At 38.1% G+C, this 26,948-nt stretch overlaps 1 long non-coding RNA gene and 1 pseudogene across 2 annotated transcripts in view; one reads left to right on the forward strand and one right to left on the reverse strand.

Moving 5' to 3' along the window:
• The window catches only part of LOC147828926 (uncharacterized), a 214,815-nt gene that overhangs the window by 175,723 nt on the left and 12,144 nt on the right, over positions 1–26,948 (reverse strand). The gene's annotated exons all lie outside the window — the stretch shown is intronic.
• LOC101723204 (translation machinery-associated protein 16-like) lies at positions 7,659–26,937 on the forward strand (annotated as a pseudogene).

A 26,948-nucleotide genomic window follows, 5' to 3' on the forward strand; every position in this document is an offset into this window, starting at 1 on the left:
CAGTATCATATAATGTAGCATGTCACAGGTTCTGTGACATCTTTGAGAAGGGGAATAATTCTGTCTACTCAAACCCCATTTTGGCCTTTTGAAGGCCTGAGGGTATAGCTCAAGGGCAGAGCACTTGTCTAGTACGGATGAGGCCCTGGATTGGATCCACAACACAGAAAGAAAAAGAAGGAAGGAAGCTATATAATGTGAACATTATACTTTGTCTACTGTACATATTTTCCCTGGTGCTAATTTTGCTTGTGGGATATATTTTAACATAGAAGCTTATAATTTTATGTAGCAATATCTGTTTATCTTGTTTTAAAATGTCTTTGTTTATCTTGTTTTAAAATGTACTTCTCTACCCCCTATTTTTTAAAATTCACTTGTAATAGAAACTGTGTAATCTGTATACAATATTAGAAGATATACAGCTATCTTGCTGAACTCATTTCTAATGGTATTTCAACTGTCTATTTTTAAATAGATAGCGATATCAATATCAAAATTATTTTTTTTCATCATCTCCCTAGTTCTTTTCATTCCTATTACGTATTTCTCTCATTGTATTGTCTAGGAATTCTAGGGAGGGAAAACACTGGAAAAATGATAGCATCCAAGAAGTCCTATATCTAATTAGTAGGATGGATTCTAATGTTTCCTCATTAAATCTGATACTCTAGTTTCTGATACATATTATTAGGTAGAAGATTTGTCCTTCTATCCCTAGCTTAATGAGTATGTTCTATTCTTCTTACTACTGCCATTATTTCAAATCACAAATGAATGTAAATGGTCCAATGGATTTCTCTTTCAAAAATGTTTTAAAAGATTTTTAAAATTGCAAGCCATCCTTGAATTCCTGACCTAGGTTCTATTTAGCCATGACTATTCTTTTAACATGTGTCAGAATTTTATTTGCTATTTTGATGTTTTTATATCTATGTTCATATCTAAGATCAGCTCTGGTTTTTTTTCTACTACCCTTGTCCAGTTAGGGCATGAAGATTGCTAGCCTTATAGAACAAGACGAGAAACTCGTCATCACTATCTTTTTAAAAATTTTTTAACATATATAGAGAGATTTATCAAGGTACTTGCTCACACCCTTGTGGAGCTGGCAATTCGAAACACTGTGGGGCAGGTCAGGAGGCCAGAGCCCCCAGGAAGAGCTATTATTGCAGGCAGAAGTCCACAGGCAGTCTGGAAGCAGAATCCCTTTGCCCTTGGGTGTCTGGGGGGAGCCTCAGCCTTTGCTCCGAGGACCTCCAATGGATCCAGTGAGGCCCAACCACTTTATGGAGAGTAATCTGCTTTACTCAGAGTATATCAACTTAAATATTAATCACATCTTCTTAAAATGCCTTCAAAGCAAAATCTGAACTGATATTTGACCAAACAACTGATTGGGAACCATAACTTAGCCAAGTTGACAAAATTACCAGCATGGTCTCTATCTTCCTAATCTTTCTCACCTCCCCATAGCCTCACAAAAGGTATTCAGCTTCCTTGCTAACCCTAACCCTTCCATGTGAGTCATTGATCTCCCTCTGTCCTCCAGGACTTTCTCCAGTGATGCCTTCTCTTTTGTACCATCATCTTTCCTTTCGTGCTCACTCCTCCCTCTCAGTAAACATGTTCAAGTCTGCCTTGCTTAACATAACTTTCCCTCATTATCTATTCTTAGCTATTTCCCTTTGATCTCTGTTTCTTAAATTAACATACCTTTAAAAAAATTGTTGCCTTTTTCTGTGCTCTGGAGTAGTTCGTAAATCACAGAGATTGCCAGGACCTTGTGAATTTTCCATAATTTGCCCTTAAAACTATTTAAGACCTGTGACGTTTTAAAGTTAGATCTCTGACCATCTACTAACTTATTTTATCTTAGTGTATATATTTAAGGTTTTGTTTTGTATATACACTGGATCCTCAAGTTATGACTAGCATTACATATGAACAACTTGGGTTGTTATTGGAATTTTAGTCTTAACCTATGACCAAAGTTTTGAATTATAACCTGAATGCCAGTCTTTCCTGTGTGGGGTTAATTGAGAAATCCTGGACCAATGGCTAAGGACACTGAGATCTGCCTGGAATAAAGTGTAGCCTAAATTAAACAAGTTAGAGGCTTTGAAGTCTGTATAGAGGAGTCTGAGGCTTCAATTGAACCTGTGGTTGATGGCAATGTCATTATAGCAGAGCTTATAGGCTTACAGGTAGACAGTGGTGATGTTGAGAAACTGGTGGAGGAACACTCAAGGAACTGTCTATGGAGGAACTTTAGCAACTCCTGGCTGAGCAAAAGAATGGTAGCTGAGAAGCTTTCTAAAGAGAAGGAGGAGTATCAACAACCAGTATAGCAAAGTTCTTCTGAAAAAAGAGAAAATCCTGAAAAAACAGACAGAGCTACAAACATTTGTAGAGAAGATCCAGCCAGATAGAGAAAAAGCCAATCATTTTATTCACTTGCTTAATGACATCATGTCATACTACAGAACAGTGTTAAAGAAAAGACAGAAACAGACCCTTAGACCAGTTTTTAGTTCTGAAAAGGCTGAGACCTAGTTAGCCAGAAGCGGGTCCTAGTGGGTAATAGACTCTTCCAAGGAGAGAAAGGACACCAGAGAGCCAGATTCCTGACATTCTTATGGAAGAGGACTCTCCTTCCAATCAATAACCACCTTCTATTTCATCCTCCCTTCCTGCAAGCCAAAGATGTCAACTTGAATGGTCAGGACAGTATGAAATTGTTGTTTCTGGTAAACTAGCCACATTTTACCATGTTTTGGTGAAGACACTAGGAAAATTATTGGTGTTTCTCGTAAATTATGCACATTATATAACCCTTTTATTATGAAAACATTAGTTAAGGGGTGTTTTGGGAGGTTCAGAACACATAATGGATATTTCCATTATTTCTTATGGAAAAAATAGTCTTGACTTACAACCAATTTGAGTTACAACCAGCCCTCCCCAGTGAATGGAGTTCATAAGTCAAGAATCCAGTATAATAATAGTATACTTACATTTTACAAATATGTCTGAAATTGGTAACTGTAATATTATATAAAGTAATCATGCTCATCCAGTACATTTCAGATGTTCACAACTCCAGTGAAGCTCTTCTTTAACAATTATGGTACTGAGATGTAATAAAATACATAGAATTTGCTATGGTTCTTGTTTGTCATGGATATTAACCAAGATCTGGGCTTAGGCTGAGACAAAAACATTTGTGTTAGTTTTGTCCTTAAGATAAAGAAGAATGAAAATTTTTTGCTCTATTTCATTTTAATCTTTGGTATGTTTTGTATGTTTCTATTGATTTTGATTGTTTTTTTTCCTTAGTTTTTATTTCTTTCTTCTTATTTTTCTTATTTTCCTCTCCATTTTTTGCCTTTTTCCAACATTAATCTTTAAGCTTTTGCCATTTGGTTTCTGGTATTCTTTTAACCTCTCTCTTAGTTATCATCTTATACTTGTCTTTTCTCTTTTATCTTAGGGACTGAAGAAAACAATACCTTCTTTTTCAATTTTGACATGTATTTTCCTGAAATATTTGATACGCAAAACTTGACTGTTGTCTAAAAGCCATTAACTTCATTTACCAAATTATTGGCACAAAGATAAATATGGAAGTATTATATTTTAACAACTCCTTCAGTTTATAATTCTGTTTCTTTTTCATTTCTAATGTTGATTCATATCTTTTTAAATTCATCAGCCTTGCTTACTTTCATAGGGTATATTTTTCTTTTAAGGATATTTGCAAAACACTAGTTTGGATTTTATTGATAAAATTAACTGGAGTAACTTGTCCTATATTTAGTAATGAGTGGTACTCTCATTCTTATTTCCTAACAATCTATATTTTGCTTTCTTTCTTCTCAATTTCAACAGCTTTTTAGAGGGGATCTTTTAAAATAACCAAAAGCTTTTCAATAAACATATCTTTCATTATTAAACTTAATTTTACTGCACTGTTTTTAGAGATCACGTTTTGTTGGTATGCTTTTTTCCCTTTCCCTATGTTCCATATTTCAATGGCACATTGCTCTAGGTGAGCTTCTTTTAACCAATCAGAGGAATTTTTTTCCAATCTAAGCAAAGGGAAATTTAACCCATGTATGTATATCATTATTCATGCTTGGACTTATTCTTGCAATCCACATTTTCTATGTAGCATTCTTTTTGTATCAGGGATTGAACTCAGGACCTTGCACTTGCAAGGCAGGCGGCAAAACCACTGAGCTAAATCCCGGGCCCTCTACATAGCATTCTTTTTGCTGCTGTTACCTCAACCTTCTGCTGATCTTTTGTTTTGTGTTCCTATCTCTCAATGAGAAACTTATTTTCCAGGAGCTGCAGCAGGTTTCCCCTCCCAGGACCTGCAGAGGTGATGGCAGAGCTTGTGGAACGAGGTCGGCTGCTCACCAGGAGGCTTCATTTAAGGTGTGTGCCCCTACTCCACACACAGCAAGCACCGAGCTGAAGCTGCCAGTTTCAAAAGTAAAAAGAGCTTTCCTGTGGCAGTAACTGTTAGTGTTCCTCCCTCCTGAACAGTTTACCTTATTCCTTTAGTTTAGCAGAACTCTCCCTTGGCTGGTGTATCGCTTTTCTCTGGGATGTATCTTCAGCATTTGGGTCTCAGTACTGCTTTTCTAGTTCAGTCATTGGGACTGCTGTCCTAATTAAATTATTAATTATTCTCTTGATTACCCCAGGGCTCTGTCCAGTTCTAGGTATCCATTTATTCTATTTTCAAGTGGATGCTGTCACCTTGTAAGCTTTCTCATGCACATATTTCGGGGTTTTTTTCAACTCTTGTCAACCCAGCTCCACTGGTCTCCAGACGGTGACTCTTCTTGCCTGCCAGTGCCAATACAGATGTACATACACAAGTTCTGCAAATGTAAGGGATCTGAGTGTGGATTTATATGATAAGTTCAGTTCCCCAATCTACTCATCATTTAAGCTATCCATTTACTGGGATAGTTTCAATCTCTTTCTTCAAGCCACAGTATTATTGGCCGGCTCTGAAAATGTTACATTGACCTTTCTCATATAATTTAAATTCCATTTACAATTTAAAATAATAAACATATGACTTTCTGTTGTAAAACTTCAACTAACACCAGTAATACAAAATCCTCTGCAACTCCCATCCCCATCCTAATGATAATCACTTTTTCAGGTTTCAGTGACTGCTTCCAAACTTTTTACTGATAATGCTGCATAAAAGCACATTAAAACATAAATTGTGTTATAATGTTAATTTTGCTTTGCACATTTTGTTGTGTTTTTTTTTGTTTTTTTGCGGTACTGAGGACTGAACCCAGGGATTTTGCACAAAGCTACATCCCCAGCTATTTTTATTTATTTTGAGATAGGGTCTCACTAAATTGTCTAGGCGAGGCTTGAACTTGCTATCCCTCTGCCGCAGCCGCCCAGAGTGCTGGGATTACAGGGATGTGCCACCACACCCTGCTGCAAGTGCTTTTCAAATTTAATAATATGTTTTAGAGATTTACCTATTATTAGTAAACATATTTCAGTCCTTTATGTTGTTACATAATATAAACAACAGCTTATCCTCAAGCATTAGTGTTGCTGCTCCAATAGTGCTTCAACAGATACCCTTGTGCATTTCTACCCATACTTAACTGATTAAGAACATTACTGATTATACTAGTATGGAGATGCATATTGAATATCCCCACAAAGGGGTTTTAGATCTGCAGAAAAAGTTTTTCTTACCTTTGGGTGGAAATAATTATAGTATTATAGATGTTGATACAGTACACTCAGGAGAATACATAAATACGGTATCATTTATATAGTATAAAAATATGAAAAATATTACATATACTAGGGGCTATATGTAATATTATATTTTTTAAAAAGCAAAACAAAATAATGATTACCTTTGTAAAGTCAAAGAGGAGAGCAGAAGAAAGAAGGGGTATGTAGGAGTTGTAATCTATGCTTAATTTCTCTGAGATCTTGGTAGTTCATGGGTTGCCTTTATGCTTTTTATGGTCAAAATAAAACTACACATAAGCAACTCAAAGATTAGACTTGATCTACTTAATTCCAAAATTGTAAGATTGGAGAGTCCTATTTTCAGGGGAAATAAAGCATACTTGCCACATACAGAAGGCCACAACTGGTGCTAAGAAACAGGGTTAACCTAGGAGACACCCAGGGAGAGTGGGTGTTCAGGCAGAAAGAGGCCTGACTCTTTATATATGACTATTATTCCTCCATGTTTAGTTGAATTGTATGTGTAATCAGTAAGCCACAATCACACCCCATCATGCACAACTTAAACTCTAAGAGCTAAGACATCCTTAAAATGACTGAATGTTTTAGCTTTCCTCTATAGCACTTTGCGTCATTATAAAATTTTGAGTCAGCAATTGTTTAACTTTACAATCTTCAACCAAATAAACACGTGATATCTGCTTACCACATTTTTGTTTTGCTTTGGAAATACCCATCCTAGGGAAAGAGAGTCTTTTTCTTACCAGAATTGCCCAGGGGAGCTTAATCTGTTAGATAAAAAGAGGAACTAAGTGGAACAATAGCAACACAAATTCCCAAGAGCTCAAAGGCCTGCCCCTGCAGAGAGAAGGCTGACCTCATTTCTGGATCATGCTCTGACACAGATTTCTCAGTCATAGGAAAGTTCAAAGAATTTTGCATAAAATACAAGAGAACCACATTCCACCCACATTTGCTCTTGACAGGGACTTACGTTGTGACATATATACTACTTTTCTATTGTGTGTAGTAGAAATGAATAATCTCCAAATGGAAATTTGGAAACTTGCTGGATTTACCAACACAGAAAATATAAATATTGCTCAGTTCTGGTAGAATTAAGTGGTAAAAAAAAAAATTGTGTTTTACAAGTTTCAGAAGAGAGATGGTATTTTTATGTGGATGACCTTTGAGAACTAGCAAATCACTAAAAGACTTGGACATTCAAGTTCAGTCTCAAGAATACACAGTGTAATTTAAGATTAAAATGCAAGTCCACAAATATGTAGCTAAGAATACAAGCTTCCAAAATGAGCCAAAGGGCAAAAACAAAACAAACAAACAAACAAAAAAACCATTACTGATGTTTGATTCGGTTAGCCATTCTTTCTGACAAGAGATAAAAGTCGCCTGTGAGATTTGACTCGTGACTCACTTAATTCATTTAGACATTGCTAGCAGTACAAGTTACGACAAAGCAGATCTATATTAACAAGCTCATTCCTGGCCGTTCAAAAGGGGAGAAATTAAATTGCTGATTTTGCTTTTATAAAATGCACTCAACCATTTGAGCATCCGGCTTAATACATCAAATGAGTATAGAAATATTTATTACATCATCATCTTCCCCGGAATGAGTGGGAAACCTCCCCCCAAAGAATTAGCTCCAGGTATCCTTCAAGCTAATAGAGCACTGAAGTATTTTCCTTATGTTCAGTTTAGTGTCACCAAATTTTTAAATTAAAATCTTAGCATCTAATTAGGAATGAACACCAATCTAAGCACATAGATTTACATGGAAAAGGGAATATGCTGATGTTAAGCACACCTAGAGTTGACATATTTCTCAAGGGGAATCTGTGGCCAAAAGCATCCACCTCTGTCAAAGGAGGCAGTAGACAGAGATGACACAGCAAGCTACTCTCCAGACTTTTGTTATTCAAATTGAATACAGTGCTTTCAAAAAATCATTTAAAGATCAGGAGTTTCCATATACAAATCCAGACCTGTACGACCTACAGTTCTTTGAAAATGTAGAACTACCTACAGGGAACCTCATTCCTAAGCATCAGGAGCTGAGCAGCAGCAGCTCCTCCTACTGCTTGCCCTGTAGACAAGTGGCTGTCACCGGGCTGGCCTCCCTCATTTGCATTCCCTGCCTCAGCCCCTCAACTCAGGCTTGGGGCACCTGTACACAGAGGACAACACACACCTGAGAATGAACATACCTGTGTTCACAGTCCATCATTGGCACTACTACAATATTCTCTTGGCTATATCCAGGTCTAGGGAGCCAGATCCTACCCAACTTGATTGATCATGGGCTGTGGATTATCTGTTAAATGGCAGCTTTACCACAGCTACATAAATACACAGCAAACCTGTTCAGGAATATATTTTATGATAGTGTGGATACTCACTATTTGGGACTTAAGAGGATGTGGTTATCATTAAATTCATATCAAAGGACTTAGAACTTTCCATATTGCCTGATTTAAACCTCAGCATAAGTTCAGAAGTTATATAGTCACAGGTTGGGAGGGCAAAGTGAAGTAAAGCAATTTACTGGTGGTAAATAATTACTAAATGATAGGGCCACTATTCAAAGCCAGATATTCATCACTTTTTTAAAAAATCCATATTTTATCAATTTTACATTTCCTAGGAGACATAGACCCTTCCTACAAATGAGAAGAGTATTATTAATCATTTGATTCTCAAAGGTATGCAGTAAGTTAATGATATCATTTTTGTGTTTGTGAGTCTATGGGGGGAATATCAGCTCTTCATACAAATATTTCAAGCTTTAAAATATAGAGAAAATTTAAACAGAGCCTTTTTTACTGACCTACAGGGAACAGTTACCCTTCCTTTTTGTTGCAGCTATAATAGAGACACAAATTAACAATGGCTCATCCACATTAGAATTACATTTTCCTTCCCGTGGTAGTCTGGGAGTAAGTATTCCACAGCTGGTACCACAGTTCTGAGTGGCCAGGCCCCAGGCTCTTTTGATGTCATCGTGCTGCCATGAAGTGATGTTTTCATCCCATGGTACAAGGTGGCTGCCACCACTTCTACAAGCCAGCCACAGGATGGAGCCCAGGAAAGGAACATGTGCTCCTCCAACTAAGGCTATGATCCTCTCACTCTTTTCACTCCATCTCCATAACAAAACTTAAGGAAATAGCTCTAGGCACGAAGAAGCCTAGAGAGTGTAGTCACTAGCTAAGGTGCTGTGTGCCTGGCTAAACTTTTAGCATGGAAAGAAGTAGAAACCAAGACTTTGAAATAACAATCCACCCCAGTCATCCTTTAAAACACATGCACAAGGTACCACCAGTCTATACCTCTGGATACGGGCACATCACTCTACTTCCTACAACCTGTGTTTACCTGTCCTTCCATTTTTGTTTCACTCACAAAGTCCTGCATGTTTCTTAAAACCCATCTGTTTTATATGATTAAAATAAGATAATAAAAGTTTGATTCCATGAATCACATGGTTTATTGCCCTTCAAAGAATTTTTCTTCATTTCACAATTCTTAAAGAAGAGGAGAATAAGAACAATAAATCTTCCAGCAATACACTCAGTAGAGGAGGTACATTAACCACAAACTGATGGGTTCCAAAATTGTTAAATTGGGAAGGAGGAGGCCTCTGTAGGAAGTAGTCTAAAATATGAGCTGTAACTTTTTTTGAGTGGTTCTTGAGAGACTGGCTTGGCCAACAAGAAATCTAAGATCCCTTGACACTAGAGGGCAGAACCAGTGTGGACTGGTGAGGCTTCAGAGCTCAGTCCAAATTCACAGGGTACAGCCATTCCTACCTCTCAGTGTAGCGCTTCACAACTTGGACTCAGCCTTAGGGAAGGTGGCTGACTTTCCTAAGAAGAGTTCTGTAGTCAGAGTTCTCAAAGCATCTGTCAAACTCCTGGGAATATGTGTATTTTGAAGCCTAGAATTTGAGGTCAATAGCTTATCTCTGGGGTCTGATAAAGTGTGACAACTTATTCTTGAGAGGAAGAGAAATTCACTCTAAGTTCCTGTCACAGCAAAGTATACGTCACTCATATAGCAAACTTTGTAAATGTGTAGTCATTTCAGAGCTACATGACACCTCTCTTCCTTAGCCATATGTTCACACTTGCCCAAGTCAAATTTTTTCTAGTGTTTCCATTTTCCCACTTGGTATATTTTCTGTACTTTTGTTCATACTTGAGAATCACTATTCCTATATATGTCACTCTTCCTCCAGATTAATTAAAATATGAATTTCTAATAGATTTCACATAATTCTATGTGGAATTTGGATGATTACCTTTAAGTGCTTTTTTGCCCCAAATTCAGTGGTGTAATATTATGGATGAAAAAAGTTTACATTTCTTGTTAGCATCAGGTATGCACACCATTTAATAAGAAGTAATCAGTGATTGCAGTGATTCTCAGGTTTAAACAGCCAGTGGGCGTGCATTAGGCAGGCACAACTAGAATGGTCATCATCAACAATTCATATTCATCACAAATTGGTACGTAGACTCAATGCAACCAAGTCATATCTCAATAAGTTTCTGCTGAATTTACAAGCCAGTCCTAAAATTCACATGGAAATGCAAAGGACTCACATTACCAAGAAAAACGGAAAAAGAACAAGTTGGAGTGATTTCAAGTCCTATCATTAAGCTTTAATTAAGACAACGTGATACTGGTATCAACATAGACAAATGGAACAGAATACAAAACTAAGAAGTAGACTCACAAATTTATAGATAACTGATTTTCAACAAAGAGGTAAAAGCAACTGAGTAAAGATAGTCTTCTCAATAAATTGGTCCAGATATGATTATACATATGTTTAAAAATGAACATTTATGTATACCTTATGCCATAAACAAAAATTAATTCAAAATGTATCATACATCTATAAAAGAAAAAATTGATAGACTTGGACTCAGTGAAAATTTTAAAACTTCTCCTCTTCAAAAGACTCTTAACATGAAGAGACAAGCTATAAACTGAGAGAAATATTTGAAAATTTTATATGTGATAAAGCATTTACATCTAGAATGTGTAAAGAACTCAGAATTAAACAATGAAACAATGCAATTTAAAAGGCAGAAGGGAGGATATGCAAGAGGTAAACAAATACTACATCAAGGAAAATGTAAATAAGCAAGTGAAAAAATATTCAACACTGTTAATCAGTAAGGAAATGCAAATTGAAACACAGTGATATCTTGACAAACCTATCAGAACAGCTGGAATTTGAAAGACTGACCCTGAAAAGTGGTGGTGAAGATGTGGAACAGCTTCCAGATGGGATGTATAATGGCACATTACTTTTCAAACTATTAGGACAGTTCTTAAAAAGTTTAGCATATACCTACCCTCTAATCTAACCACGCCATTCCTGGATATGTTTTCCAGAATAATTAAAACGATATGTCATGTATACATGTTCAAGGGTGTTTATAGCAACTTTATTTGTAATAACCCCAAACTACAAACTACTTGCATCTCTGTCAGTGGATGAGCAGATTGCTTGTCATGTATCCATACAATGGAAACTACTCTGCAATTAAAAACAATAAGCCATCCATACTCACATCTCTGAATTTTAAAATAATTATACTGAGCAAAAGAAACCAAAAAGTAGAAACCAAAGAGTACATACTATATGTACTCTTGTATAAAATTCTAGAAAATGCAAACTAGTTCATCATTAGAGAAATCAGGTCAGTTGTTGCCTGAGGTGGAGTTGCAGGGAGAGCTCTGCCACAAAACTGCTCTGTATCCTGATTGCTGAGGGTGGCTACAAACTCTATTTGCTAAAACTCACGGAACTGTATTTCCTCCATGATAGTATAGTTTACAATTAACTTCATACATATATATATATATGTCTTTTGTATGTATCAGAAATAAAAATTTTAATAATGAAAAATTATTTATAATAATTTTCCTCCCTTATACAATGATTTTCTCATTTCTTTCCTCCCTGTTGGCCTAGGACTTGTGATGGGTGTTTTGCCCTGTTACGATCCTTGTGAACTGAAGTAAGATGGTATTGTAATTATGACAGACATGCTTTGACAGCACTAACTCCATTTTGAACTTTCTCTTCTAATCCATGCTGTAACTGAGCCAAGTGGTTGGCTGATAGCCACATGAACAATTATGCAGCAATATGCAAATAAGGCAGTGGTGTCAGGACTTTTCCCTCCAAGGTTGACATCTGGAAAGTAAGATATTTCACCTTCTGAGACTACATACCAGCATCTTCAGACTGCCATTTGAGACAAGGATTGTTGTGACTACTTTTCTCAAGAATTCACTCTAAAATGAGCCTGACAGCCACAGGCCCCCCGGAGTGAACAACCCTTTGCTTCACTGCTGACAATTTGGTGACATTCCAGACCTATACAACTGTCACCTTGAAAGGACTGGTCTCTTGGGCCACTTAGAGAATTTCTTCTGAGGACACAGTATTTGGTTTGTTACTAGCACCCTGTGCTTAGATGATTTTAAAAATATTTACCTGTATTTTCATTTATTTGCTTATTTCTCTCTGATTTTGTGTGCATTGCAATGACATCTTTGTTTTACTTTACCTATCACTAATTAGAGAAGGAAGAGCCTGCCCCTCTGAGAGAAATTATAATCCTTGAGGTTAAATTGTCATGGGTATCAGGAACTGACCACTCTTGTTGGTTCAGCACAACAGATATAATACCAAAGGATAATGCAGGAAAGGCAATTACAAGAGTTAAAAAAAAGACAGATCCAAGATCAATGATGATTTTATTTGTTCCAAAAACAAAATTTCTAGTACCTACAAGAATGAATAGACTGCCCATGGGCAATTCCTCCACAAATATTCTTATAACAATGCTTATGATAAGCATTAAGCACTGGAGTATTAAATGCAAGAACCTGTGATTTTATGGATTACCTTGTGAGAGAGAAGAAGCTTAACCAAGTCACATCTGATAGAGTTCTCTGCTAAATAAAATGGCCCTGACAACCCCTCATCCTAAAATGGCCCCTGCCTACAGGGAAAGAGTCACTCCAGAGAGAACAAAGACCTGCTTTTTCCCACCTTGCCCCCACTTGTAGCCAATCATCTGCCTCCACCACACTCCCCCAGCCCTTATAAACCTCACTCACCCAGCCCCTGATTGCTGCTCTCACAGCCCAGAAGCTCCATCCCTTAATAAACACCTTGCCTTGGGTGTTCTTCGGTTCATTTTATTTCTCTCAACATCCAGTCTCAGAGTTTCCTAAGAAAATAATGGTCAACACCAAAGAGACAGGCAAGATCTATCTCACATAACAAGAGTGTTGAAACTCTTAATGGGCAAGTTCTCCTTGTGATGAAACATCAATGAGAAAAAACAGATAAAAGTGATGGATAGGTACTTCGGTTAAGTTTAAGTCTTCACATTTTAGTAGAAAATATATTACTGTTTGCATTTGAAGTGGCATCTGAGCTCTAGGACTAAGAAAAACAATAGCTCATCCAATTATTTAGAAAATATTCTCTGGAAGCGCTATGCCACGCACTGTGATAAATGGTGGAGCCATAACAGTGTGTATAGGAGGGCACCTCACAACTTCATGCAGTTTATCTCTACTTTACTCTCCACCATAAAGCTTAGCCACTGTGATCTTAGCCTTAAAACACTTCAAAATAAGCTTGACTAGGTACCAATCTTCTCCCTCTCCACTCCCACACCTGATGCTCTTACATAAAAACAAACATATATCTATATATTTGCATATATTTATACATATTTTAAGATTTCCAGGTAATATAGGATTCCTAGTCTCATTTGAATTTCAGATAAACCATATAATTTTCATGTTAGTATTACATGTGTTATAGTGGAATGGGCCAGTAATAGTTCAGGTCCTTGTGTACAAGGAGGAGAGAATTGCCACTGTGCAGCCAGCAGTAGGTAATAAGGAGCTACGTTTATTAAAGATCACCAGAGCTGTGCTCAGGGCAAGTTCACACCACCATAAAATAAAGCAAGACAGAAACAGGTTCTAGGGTGACAGAAGAAAACTGCACACAGGACAAAGCACACAAGAGTAGCAACAGTAACAAAAATGGGACAGATAAATCAGGCTTTCAGAATTTAAAGGCGGGCACATCTATTTTAGGTGCCTCCCACTGAAACTCTAGGTGTATTGACAGGAGTGATTGACAGGTGCTGAATCATCTTAGGGGCTCTCAACATGCATGCCTGTCCCAGAATTCACTCTGATCTTACCTAATGTGTGGCATGTAGTGCATGTTTATGAACCTGTAATGAGGTGGGAGTAAGGTAAAGGTGACCAAAATCAGGCTAGGTGATCTAACATGCATGTGCTCTTGCCTAGAGCAGCAGGGATCTCCTGAGATTTTGCTGTTTTGTTTTCTACCTCTCTTAGGACAATGGAAGCAAGAATAACTGTAGGGTGCTATTTAGAATTAAATGGAGGGAGGGGGAGTGATTTACTCAGCTCCATTGTTTCTAACTGTACTACATGGACAAATTCACACTAGAATTATTGTTTATCTAAAGCTAATTTAAATGGACCTCTTAGTTTGTTTTGACTAAATTTGATAACCTCAATCTCTCTCTCTTTCATAGATTTTGATCTAAGCCAGGGATTTAGCTCAGTGGTTCCTCCACCTGCCTCGCAAGCACAAGGATCCAAGTGCAAGGATCCAAGTTCGATCCCCAGTACCAGATTAAAAAAAAAACCCACAAAATCAAAACATGTAACAGAGCATTCAGTTTGATCTACCTGAGATAAAATTAGTAGACCACTGGGTTTTAAAAATATTCTTATTAAAAAAAAAATAATCTCGGGGCCGGTGCTTGCCTCGAAATCACAAGGTCCTGAGTTCGATCTCCAGTAGAGTTCGATTCCCAGTACCCCCCCACCAAAAAAAATTCTTATTAAGCAATTTAACTTCTCAGAGACACTTCAAAATTAAATTGTGTACAAATTATTATGCCAAGTATTCAAGCAGCAAAATGATCAGTGATTTAAAGTTATTTAACAGAAGCCAATTAAGTGCTAGAAGCCAACTTCCCAAAATGATGATATTCATTTAAAGTAGCTGAATTACCACTACCATTGGCAAGAGTGGTCTATCCGACCAGTATTCTCTGAGGGTACTGATAGTTCAAGAAAATCAAATATAATTAGCATATACTTTAGAGGGGTTCTTACCAAAGTGGGATAGAATCACTAAGCCACAATTTTTTTTTTTAAGAAAGAAAACATGACTTGTTTTACCCTGCTAAAGTTAATGGCTTTTATGCAAAGAGAAGATTCGAGGACATGGTTGCTGGTACCTAATTTCTATACCCAACATCAGGCGAGCCATCCATCTAGAACAGAACAGCAGCTATAAGCAGGCAGGGCTGGATGCATGGGGAGGGTAAGACTGATGTGGTCAAAAACATGATCAATGTTTTTAAAAATTTTAAATTTATTACAGTAAAAGACACTGCCATTAATCCCTCTCAAAATATTACATTTTGCTTCAAACACACTTATCCCATCATTCTTGCCACTTTCCAAAGCAGGTCTGCAAGTTCTCTTTTGTGAGTATCTTTAGTTGTGCTGTGCTGGATGTCTTGATGTTTACCTTTCATGGTCATTTTTTATTTTTGAGGAATACAAAAGTTGCAGAATGCCAGATCTGGTAAATCAGTGGATGAGGAAACACCACATGTTTTTATGAGCCTGCCTTTCAGCTGGATGGCTGTTGACAGCAACTTTCATCAAATATTTGATCAAGCTGAGTTAAAGACCTTCACCAAAGAGAACTTCCAGAACCGCTTCAGAAAGTGGCAAGGATGATGAACGTAAATTAGAAACAAAGGAGCTGAGTGAGTCATTCTTTTCCATTTAACTCTAAACAGCACGCAATGGTTATTCCTGCTTCTATTATCCTAAGAAAAGTAGAAAATAAAATAACAAAAGCCCAGGACAGGGCTATACCCTAGGCAAGAGCAAAGTTGGCAAGCACTAGGACCTAGGGAGATTCATTGGGAAGCACCAAAAGCAGAGGTAGCTGGCCTTTATATTCTGAAAGCCTGAGTTCTCTGCTCTCTCTTTTCCTCTGCCCCCGCCCTCGCACAGCTTCCCTTGATGTGTAATAAATGTTGCTGTTTACTACTTACTAAGTGTACACTTGACAATTTTTTCCTCATTGTACTCAAGAACCTAGACTATTCTTGGCCCATTCAACTGCAGCAATGGGATAAATGTGTTCAAAACAAGATTTTCAATGGCTTTCCTATATGCAAACAACAGACTCACTGAATGAGGTACTGGAAAAAAAACTCCTTCACAGTAGCATCCCCCAAAAATGAAATACTTAGGAATCAACCTAACAAAAGAAATCAAAGACCTCTACTCTGAAAACTATGGCACTCTGAAAAAAAAGATCAAAGAGGATATCAGAAAATGGAAAGACATCCCTTGATCCTAGGTTGGAAGAAACAAAATAGTGAAAATGGTCATACTCGCAAAACTGCAATACAGATTCAATGCAATTCCAATTGAAATTTCAGCACCATACTTCGCAGACCTTGAGAAAACAATCCAAAAATACATCTGGAACCAGAAGAGACCTAGAATAGCAAAGGCAATTCTAGGCAACAGAGTCATGGCAGGGAATGTCACAATTCTCAACTTGAAACTGTACTACAAAGCCACTGTGATAAAAACAGCATGGTACTGACAAAGAAATAGACCCGAGGATCAGTGGAATAGGTTAGAAGATGCTGAAACAACTCCAGACACACTCAGCCACCTCATCTTTGACAAAGGAGCCAAAACACTCTCACTGGAGGAAAGATAGCCTCTTTAATAAATGGTGTTGGAAAAACTGGGTTTCAACTTGCCAAAGATTAAAACCAGACATTTATCTCTCACCATGCACTGAACTAAAATTGAAATGGATTAAAGATTTAAATATTAAAACAGAAACACTACAGCTGGAAGAGAGGTTAGGTAGAACACTTAAAGACATTGGCATAGAAAAAGATTTCACGAACAAAACCTCAGTTGGACATGAACTAGCACAAATAACCAACAAGTGGGATCTCGTATTAAAAAGCTTCTGCACAGCAAGAGAAACCACCAACAGCATAAAGTAACAACTCACAATGTGGGAAAAAAATTTTATCAGGTGTTTCTCAGACAAAGGTCTACTATCTAGGCTATAAAACAACTTGAAGGAATCAGCCTGCTGCAGACAGGCAGGTCTGCCCATGCCCTACCGAGGTCACCAGTCTTGTGGAACACTCTGAATCAGCTGGCAGCAGACAGGGAGCCACCTGCTTCCACACTATAATGATGCAGAGGACACCAGACCACAAGACAACGGTACTGAGTCCCGCCCCTCCTGGCCCAGAGGTAGGGGCTTCTGAGCCGCTGTCCCACTGCTCCTGGTCCAGAGGAAGGGGCTTCCCAGCCACCATCTCTCCCGCTGCTCCCAGCCCAGAGGAAAGGGCTTTTGGGTCAACATTCCTACTACTGCTCCTGGCCCCTGTCCCACCTCTCCCAGCTCAGAAGAGGTAATCCATGCAGGCGTCAACAGCACACCCTCCCCAGTCGAAATGAGAAAACATGTAAATAAGTCTGAAAAGTAGACTTCCAGATCACCTACAGCAACCCCAAAGGGAAATGAGATGGAACACTCTGATACTCAACCACCTGGACCCACTGAACTGGAAACAAAAGGGGATCTGAAAAAAATGAAATCAGAAATAATTTCTCAGATAACAGGAGAAATTGTGGCCCTAGTGCAAGACATGATTAATAAATCTAGAGAGGAGCTCAGGAACATGATGGAATCTCAACATAGGAAACAAATGGAATCCATAAAACAGATGCAAATAGATTTCCAGGACATGAAAAACTCCATTGAAAGTCTACACAGCAGAATGAGCCAATGTGAGGACAGAATTTCAGATATAGAAGAGAAGATTGCAATTAGTGACCAGGAAAAGAAAAATTGCTTCAAAATTATAAGGGAACATGAGAAATCAATCCAGCAACTGCCAGATGATGCAAAGAAGAATAACATAAGACTGATTGGGCTCAATGAAGAAACAGGAGAGAGTGCAGATGACATAAAAAAATCTCTTCACAGAAATAATGGCAGAAAACTTCCCAAGCAGGGGAAAAGAACTTGACATACAGATAAGTAAGGCATATAGGACTCCAAATAGCCTTGATCAAAAAAAATCTACACATAGGCATATAATTGTTAAGATTCCAGAAACTCAACAGAAGAACAAAGTTCTCCAAGCAATCAGAGAAAAGAAACAAATAACATACAAAGGAAAGCCCATCAGAATCACAGCAGACTTCTCAACACAAACCATCAAGGCAAGAAGAGCTTGGAGTGACATATTCCAAGCCCTAAAAGAAAACAGCCTCCAACCCAGACTGATGTACCCTGCAAAACTATCTTTCAAAATGGATGGAGAAAGAAGATACTTTCATGACAAAGAGTACCTTAGGAACTTCGTGAATACCAAAGCAGCACTCCAAAGAATTTTACACAATATTCTAGGAACAGACATTGAGGATCACAACCCCAGGAAGCAAAGCAGAATGAACCCATCTGGCATGACAAGAAATTAAATGTAAAGGGGGAGAACCCAACAAAAAGAAAAAGTCATGGCAATGACAAGTCAATACATTTCAGTTATAACCATCAATGTTAATGGTCTCAATTCACCAATCAAAAGAAATAGACTGGCAGAATGGGTCAAGAAGCAAAAGCCAACAATATGCTGCATACAAGAAACACACTTAATTCAAAAGGAAACTCATAGACGGAAAGTTAAAGGGTGGAAAACAATACTGCATGTGACAGGAACCCAAAAAAAGGCAGGAGTAGCTATCCCCTTGGCAGATCAAGTAGATTTCAAACCAACACTGATTGAGATGAAGAAGAACATTACATCCTTGTAAAGGGAAGAATCCAAGAGGAAGAGATGACAATCATGAATATCTATGCACCAAACACTAGTCCACCCAACTATATGAAACAAATACTAATGTACATCAAAAGTCATGTAAGCACTAATACAATTGTAGTGGGGGACCTCAACACCCCACTGTCACAAATAGATAGATCAACTAGACAAAAAATAAGTAATGAAATACTAGAACTCAAGTGAACTCTTGAACAAATGAACTTAACAGATGTTTACAGAGTCTTCCACCCCACAAAATCAGAATACACATTCTTCTCAGCTGCGCATGGGTCGTTCTCCAAAATAGACCACATACTCACACATAGAACATGTTTAAGTAACTGCAAAGGAATTGAAGTTATCCCCTGTATATTATCAGACCGTAGTGTGATGAAATTGGAGATCCATAGCAAAAGAAACTCAAAAAATTTCTTAACACGTGGAAATTGAACAACACACTTCTGAATAACCAATGGGTCACAGAGGAAATTAAGAAATCAGACAGTTCCTTCACTTAAATGACAATGACAATACAACATATAAGAATCTGTGAGACACAATGAAAGCAGTCTTATGAGGGAAATTCATAGCAGTGAATACGCATATTAGGAAAACAGAACAAGTCCAATTAAACAACCTGATGCTGCACCTCAAGCTTCTAGAAAAAGAAGAGCAGGACAACCCCAGAACTCATACAAGGGAGGAAATTATAAAGATCAGAGGAGAAATCAATGCAATGGAGACTAAGAGAATGATACCAAAAAATCAATGAAGCCAAGAGTTGGTTCTTCAAAAGAATCAACAAAATTGACAAACCTTTAGCCAACCTTATCAGAAAAGGGGGAAAAAAAGGCCCAAATCCATGCAATTAGGAATGAAAAGGATGAAATTACAACAGACCCAGCAGAAATCCAGAGAATCCTCAATACATACTTCAAGAACCTATATGCCAATAAGATGGACAACACAGAAGAAATGGACAGATTCCTTGATACATATGAATTACCAAAGTTGAATGAAGAAGACCTAAAAATTCTGAACAACCCAATATCAACCAATGAAATTGAAAATGTAATTAAAAACTTATCAACTAAGAAAAGCCCGGGCCCTGATGGCTTCACTGCTGATTTCTACAAGACATTTAGAGAGGAACTGCTGCCACTATTGTTTAAACTCTTCAATGAAATTGAAAGAGAAGCAATACTCCCAAATTCATTCCTGGAATCAAGCATGATCCCCAAAGCAGAGAAAGACCCAGTTGAAAAGGAGAACTAGAGGCCAATCTCACTAATGAACATAGATGCAAAAATCCTTAATAAGATAATGGCAAACAGAATGCAGAAGATCATCAAGAAGATCATACACCCTGATCAAGTGGGATTCATCCCAGGGATGCAGGGATGGTTCAATATATGAAAATCAATCAATGTAATACACTATATCAATAGAGCGAAGCACAAAAACCATACATTATCTCCATAGATGCACAAAAAGCATTTGACAAAATCCAACATGCATTTATGATAAAAACCCTATAAAAATTAGAATACATGGTCTGTACCTCAAACTGATAGAAGCCATCTATGAAAAACCAACAGCCAATATCATACTAAATGGTCACAAACTGAAATCCTTCACACTAAAATCAGGAACAAGACAAGGATGTCCACTATCACCACTCTTGTTCAATATAGTTTTGGAAACATTAGCCATGACAATTAGACAAGAGAAAGAAATAAAAGGAATAAAGATAGGAAATGAAGAAGTCAACTGTCATTATTTGCAGATGACATGATACTCTTTATAGAAGACCCCAAGAACTCCACCAAAAGTCTTCTAGACTTAATAACCAAATTCAGTCAAGTAGCTGGTTACAAGGTCAACACACAAAAATCAATAGCTTTCCTCTACACCAACGACAGACTCACTGAGAGAGAAATAGGGCAAATAATTCCTTTCACAATAGCATCCAAAAAACTGAAATACCTAGGAATCACCCTAACAAAAGAAATCAAAGACCTCTTCTCTGAAAACTATGGCACTCTGAAAAGAGAGATTGAAGATGATATCAGAAAATGGACAGACATCCCCTGCTCCTGGGTAGGAAGGATTAATATAGTGAAAATGGCCATACTTCCAAAACTGCTATATAGATTCAATGCAATTCTAATTGAGATCCCAGCAGCATACTTCATGGACCTTGAGAAAACAATCCAAAAATTCATTTGGAACAAGAAGAGACCCAGAATAGCAAAAGTAATTCTAGGTAACAGAGACATGGCAGGGGGTATCACAATCCCCAACCTGCAACTCTACTACAAAGCTACTGTGATAAAAACAGCATGGTACTGGCAAAGAAACAGACCTGAGGACCAGTGGAACAGATTAGAAGATGCAGAAACAACACCAGACACACTCAGCCATCTTATCTTCGACAAAGGAGCCAAACACCCTCACTGGAGGAAAGATAGCCTCTTTAATAAATGGTGCTGGAAAAATTGGGCTTCAACTTGCCAAAGATTAAAACTAGACCTGTATCTCTCACCATGCACTAACCTAAAATCAAAATGGATTAAAGATCTAAATATTAAAATAGAAACCCTGAGCCAGTTGGAACAGAGGTTAGGTAGAACCCTTGAAGACATCGGTGTAGGAAAAGATTTTATGAACAAAACCTCAGTTGCCCATGAACTAGCACAAACAATCAACAAATAGGATCTCTTCTTATTAAAAAGCTTCTGCACAGCAAGAGAAACCACCAGCAGTGTGAAGAGACAACCCACAATGTGGGAAAAAATTTTCACCTGTTCTTCCTCAGACAAAGGTCTACTATCTCGAATCTATAAAGAACTTAAAAAGATCAGACCTCCCAAATTTAAAGACCCAATCCAAAAATGGGCATCTGAAATGAACAGACATTTCTCAAAGAAGTAGAAATAGCAAATAAATACATGAAAAAATGTTCAACATCACTGGTCATTCGAGAGATGCAAATGAAAACAATGCTGAGATTCCACCTCACTCCAGAAAGAATGGCTGCTATCATGAAATCAACCAATAACAAATGCTGGTGGGGCTGTGGGGAAAGAGGAACCCTGCTCCACTGCTGGTGGGAGTGTAGACTGGTGCAAGCACTGTGGAAATCAGTATGGAGATGCCTCAAAGAACTAGGACTGGAAGTCCCATTTGACCCCACTATTCCACTGCTGGGGATCTTCCCCAAAGAATTAAAAGAATCATACCACAGTGATATATGTGCACCCATGTTCATAGCAGCACAGTTCATAATAGCTAAAGCTTGGAAACAGCCCAAATGCCCATCAACTGGGAACTGGATAAAGAAGATGTGGTTTTTTAATAAAATGGAGTACTACCCAGCCATAAAAAATGAGAAATTAGAGACAGTTATAGCTAAGTGGATGCACATTGAGGGAATACTTTTAAGTGAAATAAATAGGACACACATGTATAAATACCGAATAGATTCTCTGGTGTGAGAAACTGAAAGTGTAAATAAGGACTAAAATGTATAATAGGTAATGTGAAATAGGAAGAAAAGGGGCAAAGGGGAAGGAAGTGGGAGGGCTAAGGGAAAGGATAGGAGGGAATGGGATTAATATGAGAAAATGGAAAAATAGGAACAAAATCTTTGTAAATAGGGAGGACTGGAGGGGTTGAAGGGAGGGCTGGGTAAGGGTGAAAAATAAGAACCAAGAGAGATTATGTAAAGGTACAAATTTCCAATGATGACTGTTATTATATTGTATACTTAAAATGCACCAATGATTAGAAGGAATACTCGATAATGCAAAATAGGAAGAAAAGGTCCAAAGGGGTAGGGGTAGTGGGAAGGGCAGGGGAAAGGAAAGAAGGGAAAGAAAAAATGATGAGAAATGGAAAAAATGGAAATAGAGTCTTTGTAAATAGGGAAGGGTGGAGGGGGTGAAGGGAGGGCTAGGAATGGGGAAAAAATAAGAACCAAGATGCATTACGTAAAGGTACAATTCCCAATGAGAAATGTAATTGTGTTGTATACCTAAAATGTACCAATAAAAGAATTTAACAAAAAAAAAAGAACTTTAAAAAATCAGACCTCCCAAATTTAAAGACCCAATCCAAAAATGGGCATCTAAAATTAACAGACATTTCTTAAAGAAGTAGAAATAGCAAATAAAAATATGAAAAAATGTTCAACATCACTGGTCATTTGAGAGATGCAAATGAAAACTATGCTGAGATTCCACCTCACCCCAGAAAGAATGGCTGCTATCATGAAATCAACCAATAACAAATGCTGGCAGGGCTGTGGGGAAAGAGGAACCCTGCTCCACTGCTGGTGGGAGTGTAGACTGGTGCAACCACTGTGGAAATCAGTATAGAGATACCTCAAAGAACTAGGATTAGAGGTCCCATTTGACCCAGCTAATCCCCTTCTGGGTATATTCCAAAAAAAATTAAAAGAATCATACCACAGAGATACATGTGTACCCGTGTACATAGTGGCACAAATTGTAATAGCTAAAACTTGGATACAGCCCAATTGCCCATCAACTGGAGACTGGATAAAGAAGGTGTGGGGTTTTTTTATGAAATGGAGTACTACTCAGCCAAAAAAAATGAGAAACTAGAGACATTTATAGCTAAATGGATGCACACTGAGGCCATATTCAAGTGAAATAAATAGGACACACATGTGTAAATACCAAATAGTTTCTTTGGTGTGAGAAACTGAAAGTGTAAATAAGGATCAAAATGTATAATAGATGATGTGAAATAGGAAGAAAAAGTCCAAAGGGGAAGGGGAAGTGGGGGGAGTAGGGAAAAGGAAAGAATGGAAAGGAAAAAATGGAAACAAAGTCTCTGTGAATAGGGAAAGGTGGAGGTTTTGAATGGAGGGCATAGGAATGGGGAAAAAAATAAGAACCAAGATATATCATGTAAAGGTACAAATTCCAATAATGAATACCAGCATATTGTATGCCTAAAATGTACCAATAAAAATAATGAATAAAAAAAACAAGGAGATTTTGAGAATTAATAGCAAGGTGTCTTTTACTGTAACTTTTTAAAATTTAAACATTCACTATGTATTTTGATCATGCCTCCTAAGTCCCACGTTAAGATTTCTGCTTTCCTTCCCCCAAAAGCCAGGAAACTGCTGAATAAGTGTGCCAAGTTCTCTCATTCTTGGAGCTCAAAGTAAGAGAAGTCTAGGAGTCTGGAGGCTTCTTCCGAAAGCTCACTTGGAGACCAGTATCTTGCCACCCGCTGCACTGCCAATCCACTGGTGACCGGTACTCCCACAGGTTAAGATGCTCCATCCCCAGTTCAGAACAAGTCAAAGATGCAGAACCCCAGCTAAAGGCCCAAGAATGAGAGAGGTAAGATCAGTCATGCAGTATTCTTGCTCAAACAGAAATGCTATAAGCAAAAGATGAGGGGAAAAGTGTCAAAAATTTTTAAATAAAGCACATACACAAGCATTTTCTGGAGTTAAATAATGCCATAATTTCCTATGAAACAAATTGGTATGTAAATTAAAGAGAACAGTCATTATAAAGGCCAAAAAGGATAACAAAATAGGTCAAGGGTTGGTGATACAGTGATCACCCAGCATGTGGAAGGCCCTGGTTCAATCCCAGCACTACCAAAAAGAAAACACAACTACAGAAATAGTTCAAAGCACAGACATGTGAAATCATATTAGAAATCATGAGAGGACAGTAAAACTTGAAGATTAATTTACTAGACATACATCAGGAATTTCTGAGAAAGAAATATATTAAGCTCAAATTGGATGAAAATCTCCACGAGCTATGGCATCAGCTCAGTAGATTGCAGACTGACAGGAACTACTGAGTGGTAGGCAGGGCTGGTAAGGAAGATACATCGAGGCATGTCCTGGTAAATTCCTAAAACCTCAGAATAAAAGAAAACTGTACACATTTCCAGGAAGAAAACACAACTTCTCTATATGAAAAATGATAGCACAGAAAAGATCAATGGAATTAACTAATGGAACATTTATAATGGAGTTGTAGAGCATCCACATTAAGAAAGTGGGAAAACGCTTAATAGTAAATTGAATAAACTGTCAAAAAGAAAAAGGAAACACAAAATTATTTTTAAAAGTAGACAAAGGTAGGAGAAAATGAAATAGATCAGACATTAAATATGACTGTCAAACTAGTTAAAATATAAAATCCAACTGCAAACTTAATGTTGCAAAGATTAAAAATAAAAGGATAAATAAAAATATCAAGCAAATGCAAACAAAGGAGAGATATCAAAGTGATTTACAGTTAAAACCACTTACTGAAAAAGGAGCTGGGTATGGCAGCACTCCTCCATAATCCTAGCTACTCAGGAGGCTCAGACAAGAGGATCTCAAGTTCAAGACTGGCCTGGGCAACTCAGCCAGGCACTGCCTCAAAAAGTGGTCCACGGATCCAATATGGCTAGAGGAGTCGCCGCATGAGAGATACTCAGGGAAAATTCACTGAAAATACTGGTACATTGAAGCAAAGGAGGGATCTACCACAAGAAACAGAAAATGAATCTGAAAGAAGATACATGAAGATCAAACCAAATATCTGGCTAGTTAAAAAGGGGAAGATGTTTACCAGGGCAGCACTGGCCCTATCCCCACTCAAGGAGCAGCTGCTCTGAGAACATCTGGAATAGCCTTCGGAGACCAAAGAGCACTGCAGAGAGGAGTCTCGGCAAACTCTGGGTATCCGGACCCCTTCTCCCCACCATCCTCTCTGCAAACACTAAGGAGTGCTGGACCCCTGAAGAGTCCCCTCCAGTGCTCACTTAGGGCAGATGAACCAGAGAGGATGAACAAGTGAGCATCACCTGCCAAGTTCACACAACTGCCTGTGCCCAGTCTCCACTGAGCACCCTAGGCCCACCTGAATCTCAGCGGGACACCACTCTGGCCTCTATCTCTGCCCAGCACCCCGCACCAACCTGACTCAATTTGTGTAAAGTCGAGTAATTCCCGGTGGTCACCTTCCCCTTCCCCATTGGGAATGCCCTCAGTTAATGCATGACAGACCACCACATCCTGTGTGAGTTTGCAACTGTTATCTGTACTGCCTTGCAAACAGGGTGCTCTGCACCTGTGTAAGTCTGCAACTATGTTATCTTTATTACCTTGTAAACAGAAGACCTCACACCTATGATATTTTGTTTTAATTAAACTGTGTGAAAGTGTCCCTGACCCCCACTGACTTAGCAAATTTCTGCTCCTGTGAAATTCTGCTTGTGCTTCCCCTCTCCCTGAGCCCTCCCCAAATAGAAGAGCACTTAAAAGGACCCTGCAGGTTGGACTGGAGAGTGGGCATGAGAGCCGCAGCTCAGGGCTGTGAGCCTGTGCGGTCTGGAGTGTGGAGGTCCCCTGTGGCCTCCAGGATGTCACCATACCTAAAGCACCAAAGGGAAAAAGCACAGAAAAAAAAATCATCCACCCATATAGTAGAAAAGCTGCTCAAATTATGAGAGGCCCACAAACAAGAAAAGAAGGAAAAATTTCTAAAATTTGCTTTGGAAATTTCCTAACATATATACAAATTTTCTTCTAAGATTGAAGAATGAAAAGGCTTTACATCTCAACCTTATTGGTGAAAAACTGCAGTGGTTTCAAAATGAACTGGATCCCCCAAAAATGAGATACTCAAAAAAAGACGCTTGTGAATTAATTGAAAGGTATTTAAATCGATTCAGCAGTGAGCTGGAGCAGATTGAGTTATACCACAGCATCAAGGACAGGCAGGGAAGGTACCACCAAGCCCAGGAGACGGTCAGCAAACAGACGATGGAGCATGAATGACAGTAATACGAAGGCTACGAAGGCTACGGCCTTGAGATTCCAGATTTTTTACATGCAGGTAGTCTGAAAACCTTTAGGGAATGGGATTTGGATCTGAAGAAATTGCCATACATTAAAATGAGAAAACTTTGTGAGAATGATGCAGTTGCTAAGAAGCACAAGAAGAAAACTCAGAATTTAACTATAGACAAAGATTTAGGGCAATTGGAACTAAAAGGCAAATCAAGTGACTCGGATGAAGAAATGACTCCTGTGGCCTAATTGCCCTTACTTGAGTTGAAAATAAGTAATATGAGAACTTTAAGTCACACTCATTACTCATGAGAAATAATTATCTAGTATTTGCTGTTTAACTCATT

The sequence above is a fragment of the Heterocephalus glaber genome, unplaced genomic scaffold (assembly GCF_053883595.1).
Source record: "Heterocephalus glaber isolate CG9 unplaced genomic scaffold, H.glaber_assembly_v1.0 deba00000818, whole genome shotgun sequence".
Taxonomy (NCBI): domain Eukaryota; kingdom Metazoa; phylum Chordata; class Mammalia; order Rodentia; family Bathyergidae; genus Heterocephalus; species Heterocephalus glaber.